At 48.2% G+C, this 21,356-nt stretch overlaps 1 pseudogene; it reads right to left on the bottom strand.

The window, feature by feature from the left end:
• Positions 1 to 5,513: 5,513 nt before the first annotated feature.
• On the bottom strand, positions 5,514 to 6,382 carry LOC119921566 (annotated as a pseudogene).
• Between the last annotated feature and the right edge of the window lie 14,974 nt (positions 6,383 to 21,356).

Raw genomic sequence — 21,356 nt, 5'->3', positions numbered from 1 at the left:
GAAGCCCTGTGGCCACTGCTGGGCTGTGCAGGAAGGTGGCCTGTTCCTCTGTTCTGGCTGGCCTCACTGCCCTCACACCTAGCCAGAGCTGCGGCTCAGGACCCAGTAGCACTGGCACCTACACCTATGTCTGCATCAGGCTCACACCTGTTCCTCCATCATGGCTGCATGGATGTGTGCAGAGAAAGGGTTTCAGATTGTCATATGACTGACAGGGGAAGAGGGGGTATGTTGGGTCTTAGTTCAAACCTTTTTGCTAGGGATTGGTAGATTTGTTAGGATCCCTAGACACAGTCATAATCCATCCAAAACGTCTTATGCAATTTGCCCCTACATCACAGTTAATGACCAGCACAATTCCTGTAAAAGGTATGTGCTACCACCACCCTTAGCGGAGGTGTTGAGAACAGAGAAATAAGAAAATCAATCATAAGTCAATCAGTAGTAAGTATTGAGAGCTTACTTTGTGCAGAGCACTGTACTAAGCTCTTGGGAGGCTACAATAGATTTAATGGGCGCTATCCCTGCCTTCAAGGAGCGTAAAATATAATAATAATTATAACAATAATTGCGGTATTTGTTAAGTGCTTATTTTGTGCCAGTGGATACACGCAAATCGGGTTGGACACAGAGGCCTTACAGTCTCAATCCCCATTTTACAGATAAGGTAACTGAGATACCAAGAAGTAGAGTGACTTGCCCAAGATCACACAGGAAACAAGTGGCAGATCAATCAATCAGTCAATCAGTCGTATTTATTGAGCGCTAACTGTGTGCAGAGCACTGTACTAAGCACTTGGGAAGTACAAGTTGGCAATATATAGAGACGATCCCTACCCAACAGTGGGTTCACAGTCTAGAAGGGGGAGACAGAGAACAAAACAAAACATATTAACAAAATAAAATAAATAGAATAGATATGTACAAGTAAATTAAATAAATAAATAGAGTAATAAATACGTACAAACATATGTACATATATACAGGTGCTGTGCCGAAGAGAAGAAGGCAAGGCGGGGGGATGGAGAGGGGGAGCAGGGGGAGAGGAGGGAGGGAGCTCAGTCTGGGAAGTCCTCCCGTAGGAGGTGAGCTCTCAGTAGGGCCTTGAAGGGAGGAAGAGAGCTATCTTGGCAGATGTTGGGAGGGAGGGCATTCCAGGCCAGGGGGATGACGTGAGCCGGGGGTCGACGGCGGGACACGTGAGAAGGAGGCACGGTGAGGATATTAGTGGTAGAGGAGCGGAGGGTGCGGGCGGGGCTGTAGAAGGAGAGAAGGGAGGTGAGGTAGGAGGGGGTGAGATGATGGAGAGACTTGAAGCCCAGGGTGAGGAGTTTCTGCCTGATGCGCAGGTTGATTGGGAGCCACTGGAGATTTTTGAGGAGGGGAGTAACATGCCCAGAGCGTTTCTGGACAAAGACAATCCGGGCAGCGGCGTGAAGTATGGATTGAAGTGGGGAGGGACAAGAGGATGGGAGATCGTGGAGAAGGCTGATACAGTAATCCAGACGGGATAGGATGAGACCTTGAACGAGCAAGGTAGCGGCTTGGATGGAGAGGAAAGGGAGGATCTTGGCAATGTTGCAGAGCTGAGACCGGCAGGTTTTGGTGACGGCTTGGATGTGAGGGGTGAACGAGAGAGCGGAGTCGAGGATGACACGAGGGTTGCGGGCTTGTGAGACGGGAAGGATGATAGTGCCGTCAACTGTGATGGGAAAGTCAGGGAGAGGGCAGGGTTTGGGAGGGAAGACAAGGAGTTCAGTCTTAGAACCCATGACCTTCGTACGTCCAGGCCCATGCTCTATCCTCTATGCCATGTGTTATGCGCCACTCATTATATGTCAAACACTGTTCTAAACTCTGGGCTAGGTAGCTCTGGGTTTAATTAGGTGGAACACAGTCCCTCTCCCGCATAGGGCTCATAGTCTTAATAGGAAGGAGAGTAGGTTTTTAATCCTTCTTTTACAGTTTAGGAAACTGCAGAAAAGGGATGTTAAGTAACTTGCCCAAGGCCCCACACTAAGCAATTGGTAGAGCCAGGATCTGAATCAAGATTCTCAAGACTCCCACGCCCCGCTCTTTCCACTAAGCTAAGCTACTTCTCCAGTTGGGGAGACAGGCATTTCAGTTATGAACAGAATAAATCATTCATTCAACCAAAGGTATTAATTGAGCACTTACTCCGTGCAGTGTACTACCGAGTCCCAAATAGGACCCAGAGGGGAAGATGCTTGAATACTAGGTCTGGGTCTCTCTCTTTTGGAGCCAATTTGGTTGGACTCAGCCATGTTCCCTTTGGACACCGTCTGTTAGCTCCAATCTTTCTGCAAGCATCTCTGGGTCTACTCACCTTATCTGTCTGCTCTGGTTGACCTGAAGACTAGGACATTTTTCTAAGGAGGTGAGCCCTGCATGGTCTCTAAGACAGAGCCCCGTGCATTGAGCCTTTTCTGCCTTGGGGAATCCCCAGGCTGCTCCAAACCCGGAGCCCTGCCCGAAGAACCTCTGCTGCCTCAGTGGATTTTTCCCCTGTTCCTTCCACTCCCACAACCCCTCTCCTCTCCTGCGCCCTCCAAGGGCCAGAGCCACCACCTCCACAGGATTTGGCAGGTGTCTCCATGCCCGCATGCAGCACCACCCAACCACTACCAGTCCCTGGGCCTGGCTCGCTCACTGTGAGCTCACTGTGGGCAGGGAATGTGTCTGTTGTTATTATATTGTACTTTCCCAAGTTCTTAAGGCAGCGCTTTGCACATAGTAAGCACTCAATAAATATGTCTGGCTGACTGACTAGCTGTGACTCCCACACATACACCCCAACACTGGGGTGTCACGTCATATTGCCCAGTCCCAGGCTGCAGCCCACAGTGGCTTCTGAAGCTGCTGCCACTGCAGAACACTCACCCTGTCAGAGTTTGGAATTGACTCTAACTCCTAGTGTTTCCCCAACCTGTTGGTATTTTTGGGGTAACTCCTGTTCCCCTCCCCACCCAGGCCACATAAGAATAATAATAATATAATAGTATTTGTTAAGCACTTACTATATGACAAGCACTGTTCTAAACACTGGGGTAGATACAGGGTAATCAGGTTGTCCCATGTAGGGCTCACACTTTTAATTCCTATTTTACAGATTAAGTAACTGAGGCACAGGGAAGTTAAATGACTTGCCCAAGGTCACACAGCAGACAAGTGGCAGAGGTGGGATTAGAACCCACGTCTTATGACTCCCAAGCCCATGCTCTTTCCACTAACCCACGCTGCTTCACTGGTTCTAGAATGGCAGATTGGACCATGAAGCAGAGAGAAACAGACTATTGGAGGAGGGACTAAGAGCGGTGAATGGAGTACCATTAGAAAACGAGGGATGCCAATTTCTGCTCAACCGCCAATGAGAAGCCATGGAACTCGACCAATAGGAAGGGGACTAATGAGGGTTCGCGCCTAATAATAATAATAATGAAAATTCTGGCATTTGTTAAGCGCTTACAATGTGCCAAGCACTGTACTAAATGCTGGGGTAGTTACAAGGTAAATGAGTTGGACAAATCTCTGTCCTAGCTAAGGCTCACAGTATCCTGACGGAGTATCTTCAGGAGGGCCAAGGGGAGCTGATTGGGTCAGCCAGGGGTGGGTTTATGCAAATGAAAGGAAGTTCCTTGTGGGAAGGAAACCTGTCTTGTAGATCTACTGTACTTTCCCAACGTTTACTTCTTTGTGTTGTGCCCAGTGGGGCTCAGCAAATACGACCATGCTGGTCCGGATGTTTGTCATATCCCTACTCGATTACTAATTCCCGGTCCTCGCAGACCTCTTTGTCACTAGCCTTTCCCCTCCCTCGCCCACGCTGCCCGCTGCTGTCCAGATCATGTTTTCTAAAACATCATGATGTCTCAGCTTCTTCATCTGTAAAATAGGGGTTCAATGATTGTTCTCCCTCCTACTTAGACTGGCAACCCCATATGGAACCACGACTGTATCTGACCCTATTACCATGTACCTACATCAGTGCTTAGTACAATGCTTGTCCAATAGTGAATGTAAAATAAATACTTCTATTTTTGTTATTATGGCTACTTAAAAATTCTCTTGGACAGACCTTAGCCATCTCAAATTCACCCCCACTTCACTGCTCAAGAAACCCAAGAACCAACTATTCCTGACTTTTAACTTTCTCCTTCATCCTCCTGTGACCCCTACTCCTCTTGCCACTAATGACCTTGGTAATAACTTTGCTAAATAAATTGAAATCATTTTGTGTGAACTCCCTAAATTCTCCCCCATCACCTCCCTAGCTCCTTCCTAACCCTGTCATGGTTCTGTGGGGATAGTGTGCTATACATACTTCCGGGATAGAGCCCTGAGGAGAACTGAAGCTCACAGTGGCAAAGAGACTTGAAGAAGGTCATATAGTAAGAGCACAGGCATTGCCAGAAGAAAGGATCCCAATGGAGGAGGCTTGGTAGTTAGGAGAAAAGGAGAGGACACTAATGTATATATTCAGTGATTAATTTTGACCACTCTAATTGTGAATGTTTGTATGTCTGCATTTTTCATTTGAACCTAAGCTCCTTGTGGACAGGGATTGTGTCACTCCTTTATTTTGTACCTCCCAAACACTTGGTGTCAATCAGTAGAATTTATGGAACACTCACCCTGGACTGAACACTGTACTGAGCACTTGGGAGAGTACAAAATAGAGACACGATCCCTGCCTTGAAAGAATTTACAATCTAGTGGAGAAGACAGATACATATGTAAATCACAGGTGGTTGGAAAGAAATAGAGTTTAAAGATAACGAAATAAGTGCAAAGAGATCATGCGTGAGTACCCAATTGCTCAGGTGATGCAGAAATGATGGGGTAGAAAGTGGGGGACAATAGGGTGGGGAGATTTGAGACTAATCAGGGAACGTATCCTGGAGGAGATGTGATTAGCTATGGCCTCAAAGTTGTGAAGTGGGAAGACGTTCCAAGGTAGGGGGAGGGCATGGTTAAGGGGTCAACAGCAATAAAAAGCAGTGCACCATAGGTGTTCAAAAATATTAATTCTAATCCTCCTCCAGTATGTTTGTAGAGTACTAATTCCTTGTGGGCAGAAGAATTTTAAATTCTGTATTTCCTGAGAGCTCAATACAGTGCACCACACCCAGGGGGTGCTCAATGAGTACTACTGGTGTGGCTTAGTCAATACAATACTGGTCTGGGAGTCAGAAGGACCTGGGTTCTAATCCCAGCTCTGCCACATGTCTGTTGTGTGACCCTGAGCAAGTCACTTAATTTCTTGGGGCCTCAATTACCTCATCTGTAAAATGGGGATAAAGAGTGTGAGCCCCATGTGGGGCAGGGGCTGTGTCCAACCTGATTGATTTGTCTCTACCCCCTGTGGAACAAACTGATTACTTTGTAACCTCCCCAGCGCTTAGAACAGTGCATTGCACATAGTAAGCTCTTAATAAATGCCATTATTGTAATTATTACCCTAGCGTTTAGAACAGTGCTTGGCACATAGTAATCACGATGGGGTTCAGCATGGGGGTGATGAGGGTGTAACACATGGCAGCCACCTTGCGACACTCAGGGGATTAGGGTGGGGTGAGGTAAACGAAAGCCACGGTTCCATAGAAGAGGCTCACAAGGCCCAGATGAGAGCCACAGGTGGAGGCAGCCTTCTTGTGCCCCTCAGAGGAGTAGATCTTCAGGATGGCAGAGCCAATGAAGATGTAAGAGCTCAGGATAACCAGGACGTGGGTAGGATGATGACTACGGAAAGGACAAAGGTCATGGACTCCTGGATGGAGGTGTCGGAGTACGTGATCCGGCGGAGTGGCTGGACATCGCAGTAGAAGTGTTCGATGACCCGTGAAGCACAGAAAGTCACAGAGAATGTCATGGTAGACTGGTGAGTGGAGCTGATACAGCCACAGGCATATGAGCAATCCACTAGCCAGATGCAGAGGGACTGAGACATGCGGGAGGAGTAGAGGAATGGCGAGCAGATAACGACCAGTCTGTCATAGGCCATGGTCGTCAGGACGAAGGCCTCGGTCACAATGAAGGTAGTGAACAGGAAGAACTGGTCAGCACAACCAGCGAAGGAAATGAACCGACCCTGTTCCCAGAAGCTGGCCAGTGCCTTGGGGGTGAAGGTGGAGGTGTAACAAAGGTCAGGGAAGGACAGGTTCTGGAGGAAGAAGTACACAGGGGCATGGAGCCGGAGGTCCCCTTGGATCACGGCTGTCATGCTGACGTTCCCCACTAGCACCAGACAGTAGGCCACCAGGAAAGCTAAGAAGATGAAGGTCTGGAGTTCTGGGCTGACCCTGAGCCCCACGAAGATGAAGTAGGTTCCCACCGACCGGTTGGCTTCTCCCTCACTGCCCATCCTGGAGGTCTGCTGAGGAGCAAAGACCATGTTAATTTGACAGCAGAAGAGGTAATAGTGGTAATGAAAATGGTATTTGTTAAGTGTTTACTAAGTACCAGGCATTGTACTAAGTACTGGGATAGGAATAAGATAATCAGGTTGGACATAGCACAGGTTCCTCATGGAACTCACAGTCTTAATTCGCATTTTACAGAAGAGGTAACTGAGGTCCAGAGAAGTGAAGTGACTTGCCCAAGGTTACACAGGAGACATGTGGTGGAGCCGGGATTAGAATCCAGGTCCTTCTGACTCCCAGGCCTGTGCCCTATCCACCAGGTCATACTGTTTCTCATCAGTGCTACTGCTATTTCTACTACTACTATTATTATTAATAATAATATAATAATGATAATGGCATTTGTTAAGCACTAACTATGCGTGAAACACCCTTCTAAGCCCTGGGGGGATACAAGGTGATTAGGTTGTCCCACGTGTGGCTCACTATCTTAATCCCCATTTTCCAGGTGAGGTAACCGAGGCACAGAGAAGTTAAGTGACGTACCCAAAGTCACACAGCAGAGAAGTGGTGGAGCTGGGCTAGAACCCACGGCCTCTAACTCCCAAGCCCGGGCTCTTTCCACTGAACCACGCTGTACCCTACTACAACTACTACTACAACAACAACAACAACTACTACTACTACTACTACTGCTGCTGCTGCTGCTGCTGCTGCTGCTACTGCTGCTGCTGCTACTACTTTTAGTACTAGATAGCTCTTATTATCATTACTATTAATAGCATAGCTACTATTATTGCTAGTAGTACTAGTAACCGTTCTATTAGTAGTAATTATAGTAGTAGTAGTCTAGTTGCCTGTTGGCAAGCCTATGTTCCAAGGTACCATTGCCTGCAGTGAATGCCAGTTGCTAGGGCAACTCAGAGTCCAATTACTGAGGCCTGGGAGAAAGAGCAAGGCCACCTGAAAGAAGAAAGGGACAGTGGACCCGCTGCTCCAGCTAGTATATGAGTTCCTGGTGTAGGAAGCGAAGGGAAGCTAGCCAGAAAATCGAAAGTAACAGTAGAAAAAACTACACAGAATATATCAGGTATCCAACAAAACTGTAGGTAAAGAGAATGGCATCGACTTCCTATATTACACTTCCAGGCATGAGTTAATGAAGACCCACGGCATCATTATTATTATTCATAGTAATAATAATGATAGTATTTGTTAAGTGTTTACTATGTTCCAGGCACTGTACTAAGCACAGCGGTGAGAAGCAGCGATAGCGTAGTGGGTAGAGCACAGGTCTGGGAGTCGAAAGGTGATGGGTTCTAACTCCGGCTCTGCTATTTGTTTGCTGTGTGAAGTCACTTCACTTCTCTGGGCCTCAGTTACCTCATCAGACTGTGAGCCCGTCTTCTAGACCTTGAGGCTATTATTGGGTAGGGACCTTCTCTATGTATTGCTGATTTGTACTTCCCAAGCGTTTAATATAGTGCTCCGCACACAGTAAGCGCTCAATAAATACGATTGAATTTTTTAACGAATCTGTAGAATGGGGATTGAGACTGTGAGCCCTGTGTTGGATGGGGACAGTGTCCAAACCGACATGCTTGTCTCCACTCCAGCACTTAGTACAGTGCTGGCACATAGGAAGTGCTTAACAAATAACATTATTATTATTATTACTACTATTATTATTATTATTATTACAAGCAAACTGGTTTGGACACAGTCCCTTTCCCACATGGAGCTTACACTCTTAATGCCCATTTTACAAATGAGATCATCGAGACCCAGAGAAGTGAAGTGACTTGCCCAAAATCACAAAGCGGTGAGTGGCAGAGTCAGGATGAGAACCCAGCTCCTTCTGACTCCCAGGCCCATGCTTTATCCACGAGGAAACACTGTTTCTCTTATCATTCGTGTGTAGCGTCCCTACAACGAGGAGGAATGGTTTATCATTTTGTTGAAAGTATAAGAGGAACCATGATAAGAGATTAGGGTCAGGATAAGAACATTATCTACTGACCATTCTCCCCAACATCTGCAGCATGAGACTTCCTTAATCCTTCGTAAGGCTAGTGACTGTGGTCACCACTGCTGTGACTTAGGGTATGCCATGAACTCCAAATCATAGAGAAACTGAAATTATGCTCCTCCAGTCACGGCTCCCTAATGACCTATGTTTTTTATTTCGTGTTATGTGCATTTGTCCTTGTCTCTTATGCTGTCTTAATGTTTTATTGTTTCATTCTCCTCATTGTGTGTCTCAAGTACTCTGCCCCATCTTTATTCATAGATTGTGAGCCTCTCAAGGGACAGGATCTGTGCCTAATTCCCTCTTGTGTACTCTTTCCCAGTGCTTAGTACAGTACTCTGCATATAGTAAGTGCTTAATAAATGCTATTTCTGGTACTAGTAGTGATCAAGATAATATTACTAGCAGTAATGGTAGTGGTGGTAGCTAGTCCCTCCCACTTGCAAAGAAGCAGCATAGTCTAGTGAAAAGAGCATGGACCTGGAAGTCAGAGAACCTGGGTTCTAATCCTGGCTCTGCCACTTTTCTGCTGGATGACCTTGGGCAAGCACTTAACTTCTCTGTGCCTCAGTTATCTCATCTGAAAAATGTGGATGAATCTGTGAGCCCCACATGGGACAGGGACTAGATCTGACCCGTTAATCTTGCATCTATCCCAGCACTTAGTACAGTGCCTGGCACTGTACTAAGCACTTAACAAATACCACAATAATAATAATAATAATAATAATTGTACACTGGACCAAACCACTTCACTCTCCTTTACACTACCTTGCGATGTACCTTTTCTTCTCTGAGCATTGAGAGGGCCAGAGAGTGGCGTTTACTGGAGCTCCAGCAAGAAGGATTAGGCTAGACAACAGAGAGCACTTTTCAACAGAATCAAGGCTAAGGAAGCCCTCTTAAAACCATCTATAGAAGTTGGCCACTTTATGGGCAGAGGGATGGATGCAATGACCTACTCTCCTCCAGTATGAGCACCATAAAGGTAAACTACAGAAAAAGAGGTGGCAGCATGGAGTCAGAGAGGTAGAGTGCCCTAGTAAAGAGAACTGGGGGCCAGGAATCTGGAGACGGGGCTTAAATCACATCATCATCATCATCATCATTAATGGTATGTAGTACACATTTACTATGTGCAGAGCACTGTATTAAGCACTTGAGAGAGTACAGTTCTGTTTTGTCCCTGCTGTGGAACCCTGAGCAACTCATTTCACCTTTCTTTGCCTGTTTCTTCATCTAGTTCATAGATCGTGGGCCTGGAGTTGGACAGGGACTGGATCTGATATAACCATCTTGTATCTACCTTAGCGTTTAGCAGAGTACTTGGTACATAGTAAGTGATTAATACATACCGTAATTATGTAATTATTAACCTTGGATTCTGGGGATCCTGATGTAGAAGTAGCGGTTTCTCATAAATCGCACCTTCTACTTCTGTGTACCCTCCCGTGCTGTATACAAGGAGTACAGCTCTATCAATGCTACTCGGTTCTTTTCCCCTGAGAGCCACCAGCGGGCTCGGAGGGAAGCGCAAGACTGGGTACCGACTCAGTGTCCTTGCAGATGACGAATCTCCTCCGAAGGGAGTTTTAGACTAGTCCAGGAAGATGCAGTGTTTTCTAAACCTGGGATGCGTCCGCTTTCTCCACCCACGTATTTGTCCCCTGATCCCCTCCCCCTTTACCTTTCTTTAGACCTCGGCATCTGGCCAATCAGAGGGAATACCTCTGTACTCCTGGGCGTAGGAGATCCGGATTCTAGCCTCAGGACCACCACTGGCCTGATTTAGGTCAGGTCGTGTCACCTCTCTGGGCCTCACTTTCCTCATCTGTAAAATAATGCCTGATTTTCCTTCCCTTGCAGCAGTGTTGTGAGGATGAAAAACAAGCACTTCAGAAATTTTTACAAAGTGCTAAGCGAGAAAACTAAGGCACGACTTCTTCCTCTTTCTTATCCTGCTCTTCCTCTTCTTCCTCTTCTTTTTACTCCTCCTTTCCCTCCTTCCCCTCCTCTTGCTTCTCCTTCTCTTTCTCCTCTCCTCCTGATAGTAACTTCTCTACCATGAGCAGCCTAATAAAGTCGGTATTGTTAGTGCCATTGAGAAACCCGTGAAGTCTGATAAATAAAAAACATGAGCCAGGCAGACCAAGCTAACGAAGCCAAGCAGACAAGACCAATGAAATGATAGAACAGTCTCTTCTGGAAAGCCCTAGTAACGCTGGAGTGCTTAGTCCAGAGGAGAGAAAGCATCGAGTGGGGGTCGAGGAAAGGGCTGGATGATGTTAATAATGATAATAAAAATAATAATGATGGTATCTGTTAAGCACTTATTACATGCCAAACTCTGTTCTAAGCACTAGGGTAGGTACAAGGAAATATGGTTGTCCCACGTGGGGTTCACAGTCTTCATCCTCCTTTTCCAGATGAGGTAACTGAGGCATAGAGAAGGAAAGTGACTTTCCCAAAGCGATGCAGCTGAGAAGTGGAGGAGCTAGGATTAGAACCCACGACCTCTGACTCTCAAGCCTGTGCTCTTGTCACTAAGCCATGCTGCTTCCACGAGGGTTAATATCCCTTAAACTATGAGTTCTGGTTGCGTCAGGGATTTTGTTCAGTCTGATTATCTTGTATTTATTCCAGTGTTTAGCACAGTATCTGGTCCCCATAGTAAGTGCTAAATAATTATTACTATTATTATTAGTCATAGTAGTAGTGAGGACCAGGACTTCTCATCTTCCCTGCAGTAGAAGCAGCAAGATTCTGATAGGCTTGTGGGGAGACCAACCAGACTCTGGGATTTCGGGTTAAAACCTTTCTACCGCTCTAGACTGTGAGCTCATTGTTGTCAGGGAACATGTTTGTTTATTGTTATATCGCACCCTCTAAAGCACTTAGTACAGTGTTTTGTACACAGTAAGTACTCAATAAATACCATTGAATGAATGAATGAATAAAACAGGGAGAGATATGCTCAAAGTGAGGCCCTGTCTGGATTAGATGATCTCTCAAGAAAGCTAGGATTGTATGTCACTTTACCCTCATCACATTCAAGCCCTCAAAGCACTCAATCACCTTGCCTTCTCCTACCTTACCTCACTACCCTCCTACTAAAACCCAGCCTGCACACTTAGCTTCTCTAATGCCAACCTCATTTTTGTCTACCTCACTGCTGATCTCTTGCCAACGTCCTGCCTTTGGCCTAGGACACCCTCCCTCTTCATATCTGACACACTATTACTCTCTCCACATTCAAAGCTTTTTTGTAGGCACACCTCCTCCTCCTTCCCTGACTAAGCCCTCATTTCCTCTTCTCTTTCTATTTCCTCACTCCCTTCTACGTCTCCCTTGAATTTACATCCTTTATTCACTCCTCCCTCAACCCAACTGCATTTATGTAAATATCTGTAATTTATTAAATCACCTTAATGTCCGTCTCCCCCTCTAGACTGTAAGATAGTTGTAAAAGGGAACGTGTCTATCACCTCTGTTACATTATACTCTCCCAAGCACTTGGTACTATGCTCTACACACAGTGAACGCTCAATAAATCCGATTGATTGATTGATTGATCACTGGGAGCCGGCGATCTGCAAGGCCAGCAGAGGGAGCACAAGAACCGAATCGGATGGCTGCCACCCGCTTCAATGACTCTTACCTCAGGTGGTGGAGCGGGTGCTTTTCAGTCCCTTTCCAGGCCCCCTGTATGGCCGGGGTGCCCTTAAGGGTCTTTTCGGAGGCTGGAAACGGTTACAATCAGGAAAGCCCCTCGAGCTCCAGAAGGTGAAGGAAAGAAGCGGTTATGCGCCAGTGAGGGGAGAGTGCGGTAGAGCGTGAATGTTGGAGGAGGCAGAGAGATCTTCTCTGTCACAGGCCGGCTACACAGAAACAGTCCTTTCCGGGAACAGGGGGCTAAATTAGAGGACTGCAGTCCGGCGGAACCGGCTTCAAACGCTGTAGAAAGGGCTAACAAGGAGTCAAGCCACAGAAAGGCGCTTCTCCATTCTTCGTGGAAGGGACGAGAGCACTAGGAGGAAGTGGGGAAATGGACTACAATCATCCAGTGAATGGGGAAGGGGACGTGGAGATTGTCACGTTAAATGAAGTGGGTGGTTATTCACAGTTTTATGCAACCATTCCAGCTAATTGCACCCAGAGAGCAGGTGTCTTGGGCCTCCTAGAAGGACCCCCATAAGAGAGAGGGGAAGGGGATCGGGCAGGGAAGCTGAAAATCGGCTACCTAGGAAGACACAACGGGGGCAATCAAAGAAGAATTCACGGAGCTCTAGGGCCATAATCCACGAGGACTAGGTAACTCAGGTACCGAGAGTCCAAAAAGATGGGAAGAGCGACAGGACAGGGACAGGTGTCCCCCCAACACACACTCACTGGGTGTCCTTGGGGAAGTCACCGAAAATCTCTGAGCCTCGGTTTTTCCTTTAGTACTACTACTACTACTACTACTACTACTACTACTACTACTACTACTACTACTACTACTGCTAATACTAATACTAATAATAATAATAATAATAATAATAATAATAATGATAATGGTGCCATACACTGCACTATGTGCCAGGCACTGTAAAAGCAAATCGGGTTCAACACTTTCCCTGTCCCACGTGGGGTTCACAATCTCAATCCTCATTTTATTGGTAAGGTACCTGAGGCACAGGTAAGTGCCACAGAGACTTGCCTAAGGTCACACAGTAGACAAGTGGAGGAGCCGGAATAATACCACTAGCTCTTTCTATTAGAAAACAATAACACACTCAGGGTAGCACTCGTGTCTTAGAATAGTAATCCCAGTGTTTACTGTGTATCCGCTAGGTGCAAAGTAGTCAGTCAGTCAATCGTATTTATTGAGTGCTTACTGTGTGCAGAACACTGTACCAAGCACTTGAAAAGTCATAGAGTCAGTATACAGTTCAGCAATAGAGTCAATCCCTGCTCATACCGCGTTTTCAGTCTAGATGGGAAGAGACAGTCATCAAAACAAGTAAACAGACATCAATGTCAATAAGTAGAATTATAGATATATACATATGTACATAAGTGCTGTGGGGCGGAGAGGGGCGAAGAGAGTGAATTGAGGCAATGCAAAATGGAGGAGGAGATGAGAAGGGGGGCTTAATCTGGGAAGGCCTCTTGAAGGTGGTGAGCCTTCAGTAGGGCTTTGAAGGGGGAAAAGCGATTGTTTGGTGGTTTTGAAGAGGGAGAGCGATCCAGGACAGAGGCAGGACTTGGGCCAGACGTCGACGGTGGGATCGACAAGATCTAGGCACAGTGAAAGGGTTAGCACCCAAGGAGTAGAGTTTGCGGGCTGAGATGTAGAAGGAGAGAAGGGAAGTGAAGTAAGAAGGGGCAAGGTGATGGACCGCTTTGAAACCAATAGTCTAGAGTCTAGTGGGGGAGGCAGACTTTAAATAAATTACAGATGTATGCCTAAATGCTGTGGGACTGGGGGCATAGGGGATGAATAAAGGGAACATGTCAGGGCTCTTAGGCAGGGAAGGTCACTTGGAGAAGATGTGCCTTCAAAAAGGCTCTGAAAGGGGAGACAGTCTGTAGGATATGAGAAGAAAGGGCGTTCCAGGCCAGAGGCAGGATTCGGGCAAGAGATCGGCAGTGAGATAGACGAGATAGAGGTACAGTAAAAAGTTTAGCATTAGAGCAGCATTGTGTGCGGGCTGAATTATAGAAGGAGAGTAGGGAGGTGAGGTAGGAGGGGACAAGGTGACTGAGTGCTTTAAAGCCAAAGTTGAGGAGATTCTGTCGGTGGTGGATGGGCAAACACTGGAATTTCGTGATGAGTGCGGAAACTTGGCCGGAATGTTTTTGTAGAAAAATGAACAGGGCGGCTGAGTGGAGTTTGGGCTGGAGTAGGGAGAGACAGGAATCAGGGAGGTCAGCAAGGAGGCTGATACAGTAATCAAGGCAAGAAAGGATAAATGTTTGGATTACCATGCTAGCAGGTTGGTTGGAGAAGAAAGGGCGGGTTTTAGTGATTTTGCGAAGGTCGAACCAACAGGATTTAGTAATGGATTGAAAACGCGGGTTGAATGAGAGAGATGAGTCAAGGATAACCTCTAGGTTATGGATTTGTGAAACAGAAAGGATGGTGGTGCCTTCTACAGTGATGGGAAAGTCAGGAGGAGGACAGGGTTTAGGTGGGAAGTTAAGAAGGTCTGGTTTAGATATATTAAGGTTGAGGTGACGGGAGGACATCCAAGTAGAGATATCTTGAAGGAGGGAGGAAATCTGAGACGACAGAGAGGGAGAGAAATCAGACTGGAATTATGGATTTGGGGATCATCCGTGTAGAGGTGGGATTTGCAGGCATGGGAGCAAATTAATTCTCAAGAGGAGTGGGTGCAGTTGAAGAATAGAAGGGCACCCAGAAATGAGCCTTGAGGAGCTCCCACAGTTAGAAAATGGGAAGCAGATGAGGAGCACACGAAAGAGACTGATAATGAAAGGCCAGAGAATAGGAGAACCAGGAGAGGACAGTTTCAGTGAAGCCGTGGTTGGATAATGTTTCCTAGAGAAAGGGGTGGTCGACAGTGTTGAAGGCAGCTGAGAAGTCGGAGAGAATTAGGATGGAGCAGACGCCCTTGAATTTGGCAATAAGGTCATCATTAGTGAAATTTGAGAGGGCGGTTTCTGTGGATTGAAGGAGACGGAAGCCAGATTGGAGGGGGTCAAGGAGAGAATTGGAGGAGAAGAGTTTCAAACGAGGGTATAGTCTACTTGTTCAAGGGGTTTGGAGAGAAGTGGTAGGCAGGAGATGGGGCAGTGACTTGGAGGGCGCTGTAGGGTCAAGGGCGGGGTGGGGAGAGTTAGGGGAGAGGAGACATGGGTATGTTTGGAAATAGTGGGGTAGAAGCCATTGGAGAGTCAGCAGTTGAGGTTGACAGGGAAGGAAGAAGGGAGGGGCAAAAGTTTTGATAAGGTGCGAAGGAATGGATTCAGTTGCACAGGTGGAGCGGATGGATTTTGAGAGACAATAGAAAATCTTCTCTAGAGATACTGGTGGCAAAACTGAGAGTTGAAGAAGGGGAAGGAGAGGGGAGGGCAATGGAGATTTTAGGGAGATCACATCTGATTCGTGAAAACTTTTTCAATAATAGATGCCAGATCATTAGGGGAAAGAGATGGGGGAGGTGGGGGGACAGAGGGTTTGAGGAGGGAGTTAAACGTCTGGATCAACTGGCGAGGGAAATGGACATAGGTTTCAATAACGATGAAGAATTTCTGTAAAATTACATATCTGTAATTTATGTATTTGTATTGATGTCTGTATCCCCCCTCTGGAGTGCAAACTAGTTGTGGGCAAGAAATGTGTCCGTTCTTTATTGAATTGTACTTTCCCAAGAGATTAATACAGTATTCTGCGCACAATAAGCTCTCAATAAATGTCAGTGAATGAATTAATGAACGAATGGAGAATTAATTTTGCCGGGCAGAGTTAAAACACTAAGAACAAATCAGAGATGTGACACTTTCTTTGCCCACAAGGACCTTCCACTCTAATGGAGAGATACAGACAAACGTTTACTTCATTGTAGTAGTTGATAGGCTATTAACCTGTGCCAAACGCTGCGGAAGGTACAAGACAATCAGCTCATACACAAGTCCTGTCTCACGCAAATCTCCCAGTTTAAATAGGAGGGAGAACAGGTATTTTACTACTTAGACGGTGATCCCCGTGGGGGGGTCAGGGACTATATCCGCCTTTATTTTCCCAGTGCCACTTATTAGGTGTAGAGAGCTCCTTCTGCTACAAGGTGGCATCGCCTTCTTTCTTCGCCATTTGAACCCGGGGAGGGTCGCTGGTTGGAATAGGAGGCCGGGCAAAGGGAATAGAATTTTGAGGGGAGAGAAGCCGTCTAGCCTTCTGGCCCCTGACTCCCCTACTCCAGGACCGGGCCTTATCTTCTCTTCTTAATAAGCGGCCCTTCCCAGTACGGAACAACCTCCGTGCTGGACAACCTGATGACCTTTTATCTACCCCAGTGTTTAGAACAGTGCTTCACACAGAGTAAGCACTTAACAAATATCATTATTATTATTCAAGGCTTAGAACAGTGCTTGACACATAGTAAGCTCTTATCAAATACCATTATTATTATTATTATTATTATTATTATTATTATTATTATTATTATTATTATTATTACTCCTCCTAGACTTCCAGAAGCCTCCACGACCGCAGGGGCTTAGGTCACACCGGCTTTCTCAGCTGTGGCCTTGTTTCCTCTGCGGGGAGAGCAGCGTTCAGGGAAGTCCCCTTTTAGGGCCGGCAGGGCCTCATAGCCCTCCAGGTTCAAACGCCGGGCTAAACTATGGACGCCCGGGCCCTAGTAGTGCCTCCTTGTGCTCTGAGCTCTTCTCAGGGCACTCTTGTGCCTCCTCGTGCTCCCCGTAATGCTTTCCTTGTGCTCTCAGTCTAAACCATGCTCGCCCTCCCTCATGCTTCCATTCCCCTCTTCTGTGCCCTTCTCATGGTTCGTCCATATTTCTTTCGTGTACCCCCTCGTACTCTCCTTTTGTTCATCTCGTGGGCCGCACATTCATGCATCATCTCCTCCAAGAGGCCTTGCCAGACTAAGTCCCACTTTTCCTCATCTCCCACTCCCTTCCGCGTCACTCTGACTTGCTCCCTTTGCTCTTCCCCACTTTCACCACCCTACAGCACTTATGTATATATCTGTAATTTCATTTATCTATATTGCTTGCCCAAGCTCACACAGCAGACAAGTGGCGGCGCTGGGATTAGAACCCACGTGCTATGACTCGAAAGTCAATCAATCAATCAATCAATCGTATTTATTGAGCGCTTACTGTGTGCACAGCACTGTACTAAGCGCTTGGGAAGTACAAGTTGATAACATATAGAGACAGTTCTTACCCAACAGTGGGCTCACAGTCTAAAATGGGGAGACAGAGAACAAAACCAAGCATACTAATAAAATAAAATGAATAGAATAGATAGGTACAAGTAAAATAAATAAATAAATAGATAGAGTAATAAATATGTACAAACATATACACATACATACAGATGCTGTGGGGAAGGGAAGGTGGTAAGATGGGGGGATGGAGAGAGGGACGAGGGGTAGAGGAAGGAAGGGGCTCAGTCTGGGAAGGCCTCCTGGAGGAGGTGAGCTCTCAGTAGGGCCTTTAAGGGAGGAAGAGAGCTAGCTTGGCAGATGGGCAGAGGGAGGGCATTCCAGGTCCGGGGGATGACGTGGGCCGGGGGTCGATGGTGGGACAGGCAAGAACGAGGCACGGTGAGGGGATTAGCGGTAGAGGAGCGGAGGGTGCGGGGTGGGCTGTAGAAGGAGAGAAGGGAGGTTAGGTAGGAGGGGGAGAGGTGATTGGTAGCCTTGAAACCCAGGGTGAGGAGTTTCTGCCTGATGCGCAGGTTGATTGGTAGCCACTGGAGATTGTGGAGGAGGGGAGTAACATACCCATAGCGTTTCTGGACAAAGTCAATCCGGGCAGCAGCATGAAGTATGGTGTTCCGTGGTCTTTCCACTAAGCCACGCTGAGTACATTTCTGGCTGTCTTGTCTCCTCACCGCTGGCCTCCCTGAGGGCGTGGGATTCAGGCCAGCAACCGAATCCGAACGGCTGTCATGCTGGGTCTAGGGCCAATAAGGGCCCTGCAAATCCGTATTACTCCCTCACAGAGATCTCCGCTCTCTGGACCCCACCCATCTTTCGGAGCGCCTCACACCCCACCTCGCCGCCCTCTCCTCTCTACCCAGTCTTGATGATCAGATTACTGCTCTCAACTCTACCCTTTCTACTCAGCTAGACTCGCTCGCTCCCCTTTCCCTTCGTCGCTCTCGCACCACTAACCCACAGCCCTGGATCACTGCCACTGTCCGCCTCCTTCGCTCTTATGCTCGAGCTGCCGAACGCTGCTGGCGAAAGTCTAAACACCATGCCAACCTCGTTCACTTCAAGTTTATCCTTTCCTGCCTTAACTCAGCCCTCTCTTCTGCCAGACAAAACTATTTCTCCTCCCTTATTGACACCCATGCCCATCACCCCCGCCAGCTCTTCCGTACATTCAACTCCCTTCTCAGGCCCCCGGTTCCTCCCCCTCCTCCTTCCCTCATCCCCAACGATCTGGCCTCCTACTTCATTAACAAAATTAAATCCATCAGGTCCGACCTCCCCAAAGTCTCTTCCCCCCTTTCTCCAACCCCCCGGCTCTCAACACTCTCTGCTACTCTCCCATCCTTCCCAGCGGTATCCTCAGAGGAACTCTCCTCCCTCCTCTCAAGTGCTACTCCGGCCACCTGTGCTTCTGACCCCAATCCCTCTCATCTTATGAAATCTCTCGCTCCATCCCTTCTCCGCTCCTTAACTTCCATCTTCATCCGCTCACTCTCCACTGGTTCCTTCCCCTCTGCCTTCAAACATGCCCATGTCTCTCCCATCCTAAAAAAACCCTCTCTTGACCCCACCTCACCTTCTAGTTATCGTCCCATATCCCTCCTACCATTCCTTTCCAAACTCCTTGAACGAGTTGTCTACACGCGCTGCCTAGAATTCCTCAACAACAACTCTCTCCTCGACCCCCTCCAGTCTGGCTTCCGTCCCATACATTCCACGGAAACTGAGCTCTCAAAGGTCACCAATGACCTCCTGCTTGCCAAATCCAACGGCTCATACTCTGTCCTAATCCTCCTCGACCTCTCAGCTGCCTTTGACACTGTGGACCACCCCCTTCTCCTCAACACGTTATCTGACCTTGGCTTCACAGACTCCGTCCTCTCCTGGTTCTCCTCTTATCTCTCCGGTCGTTCTTTCTCAGTCTCTTTTGCAGGCTCCTCCTCCCCCTCCCATCCTCTTACTGTGGGGGTTCCCCAAGGTTCAGTGCTTGGTCCCCTTCTGTTCTCAATATACACTCACTCCCTTGGTGACCTCATTCGCTCCCACGGCTTCAACTATCATCTCTACGCTGATGACACCCAGATCTACATCTCTGCCCCTGCTCTCTCCCCCTCCCTCCAGGCTCGGATCTCCTCCTGCCTTCAGGACATCTCCATCTGGATGTCCGCCCACCACCTAAAGCTCAACATGTCGAAGACTGAGCTCCTTGTCTTCCCTCCCAAACCTTGTCCTCTCCCTGACTTTCCCATCTCTGTTGACGGCACTACCATCCTTCCCGTCTCACAAGCCCGCAACCTTGGTGTCATCCTCGACTCCGCTCTCTCATTCACCCCTCACATCCAAGCCGTCACCAAAACCTGCCGGTCTCAGCTCCGCAACATTGCCAAGATCCGCCCTTTCCTCTCCATCCAAACCGCTACCCTGCTAATTCAAGCTCTCATCCTATCCCGTCTGGACTACTGCACCAGCCTTCTCTCTGATCTCCCATCCTCGTGTCTCTCTCCACTTCAATCCATACTTCATGCTGCTGCCCGGATTATCTTTGTCCAGAAATGCTGACATATTACTCCCCTCCTCAAAAACCTCCAATGGCTACCGATCAATCTGCGCATCAGGCAGAAACTCCTCACCCTGGGCTTCAAGGCTCTCCATCACCTCGCCCCCTCCTACCTCACCTCCCTTCTCTCCTTCTACTGCCCAGCCCGCACCCTCCGCTCCTCCACCACTAATCTCCTCACTGTACCTCGCTCTCGCCTGTCCCGCCATCGACCCCCGGCCCACGTCATCCCCCGGGCCTGGAATGCCCTCCCTCTGCCCATCCGCCAAGCTAGCTCTCTTCCTCCCTTCAAGGCCCTGCTGAGAGCTCACCTCCTTCAGGAGGCCTTCCCAGACTGAGCCCCTTCTTTCCTCTCCCCCTCGTCCCCCTCTCCATCCCCCCATCTTACCTCCTTCCCTTCCCCACAGCACCTGTATATATGTATATATGGTTGTACATATTTATTACTCTATTTATGCATTTATTTATTTGTTTTACTTGTACATTTCTATCCTACTTATTTTATTTTGTTGGTATGTTTGGTTCTGTTCTCTGTCTCCCCCTTTTAGACTGTGAGCCCACTGTTGGGTAGGGACTGTCTCTATGTGATGCCAATTTGTACTTCCCAAGCGCTTAGTACAGTGCTCTGCACATAGTAAGCGCTCAATAAATACGATTGATTGATTAATAAGGAGCCCGAGTTTGGCCACAGAGCCCCACCCAACTCTGACAGCTCCAGCCGTTCTGCGGACGCTATGATCGGGCCGCGCTGTCCTCCCTTGCCCAGGCCAAGCAATCTTCCTGGGCATCCCACCCCACTCCCGCCCTCCATCCTCCACAAACTATTGCAGCGGCGAAGCCATCTTTTGCCCCCTTTCTAGGCCCCCTCCCTTTTCTCCCCCACGGCGGGGAAAGATCCCTTGCAAGGTGAATCCTGGGTGGGGGCGGGGTTCTGGACTTTAGCCTGGCATCCGGAAAGGGGTGTTTCCCGGCCTCCCTTTGCAACCCCCACCTCATCAGAGGCCGGGGGCGGGGGCGCTGAAGGAAATAAAATTTCCCAAGGGTCCTGAGGGAATGGGGGAGTCGGGGATGGGGGCGGGAGGGTCTCCTCATCCTCAGGAGTCCGACGCGTGAGGGCGGGGTGGGGAGCAGAAAAGAAAAAGCCAGTTCAGGGCCTGGTGGTCCTAAACCCACTCGGAGCGAGTGCGCGTCTCCAGGATCAGCCCCCTCGGACTGTGTGCTGCACTCCGGCCAGACTCTGCAGGGCCTTCCGACCGGCCCTGGCCTTCCTTCTCAGCCCAGGCAGCTCTGTAGACCGCGCTTCTGGAAGCAGATAGCGGAGGAGGGGTGGAGAGGGTAAGGAGGCTGCTGGGAAGGGGGCCAATTGTGAGAGGGAGGGGGCAGCTCGAAGGATTCCCTCTCTCGCAAACGTTACTCTCGGTGAGGCACGGGCAGACGGGGTGTGAGTATGCGTCTGCCCTGCTGCACTCTGAGAAAAT

The sequence above is a fragment of the Tachyglossus aculeatus genome (genome assembly GCF_015852505.1).
Source record: "Tachyglossus aculeatus isolate mTacAcu1 chromosome 12 unlocalized genomic scaffold, mTacAcu1.pri SUPER_6_unloc_3, whole genome shotgun sequence".
Classification (NCBI taxonomy): domain Eukaryota; kingdom Metazoa; phylum Chordata; class Mammalia; order Monotremata; family Tachyglossidae; genus Tachyglossus; species Tachyglossus aculeatus.
This window is presented reverse-complemented; position numbering and strand designations above follow the sequence as displayed.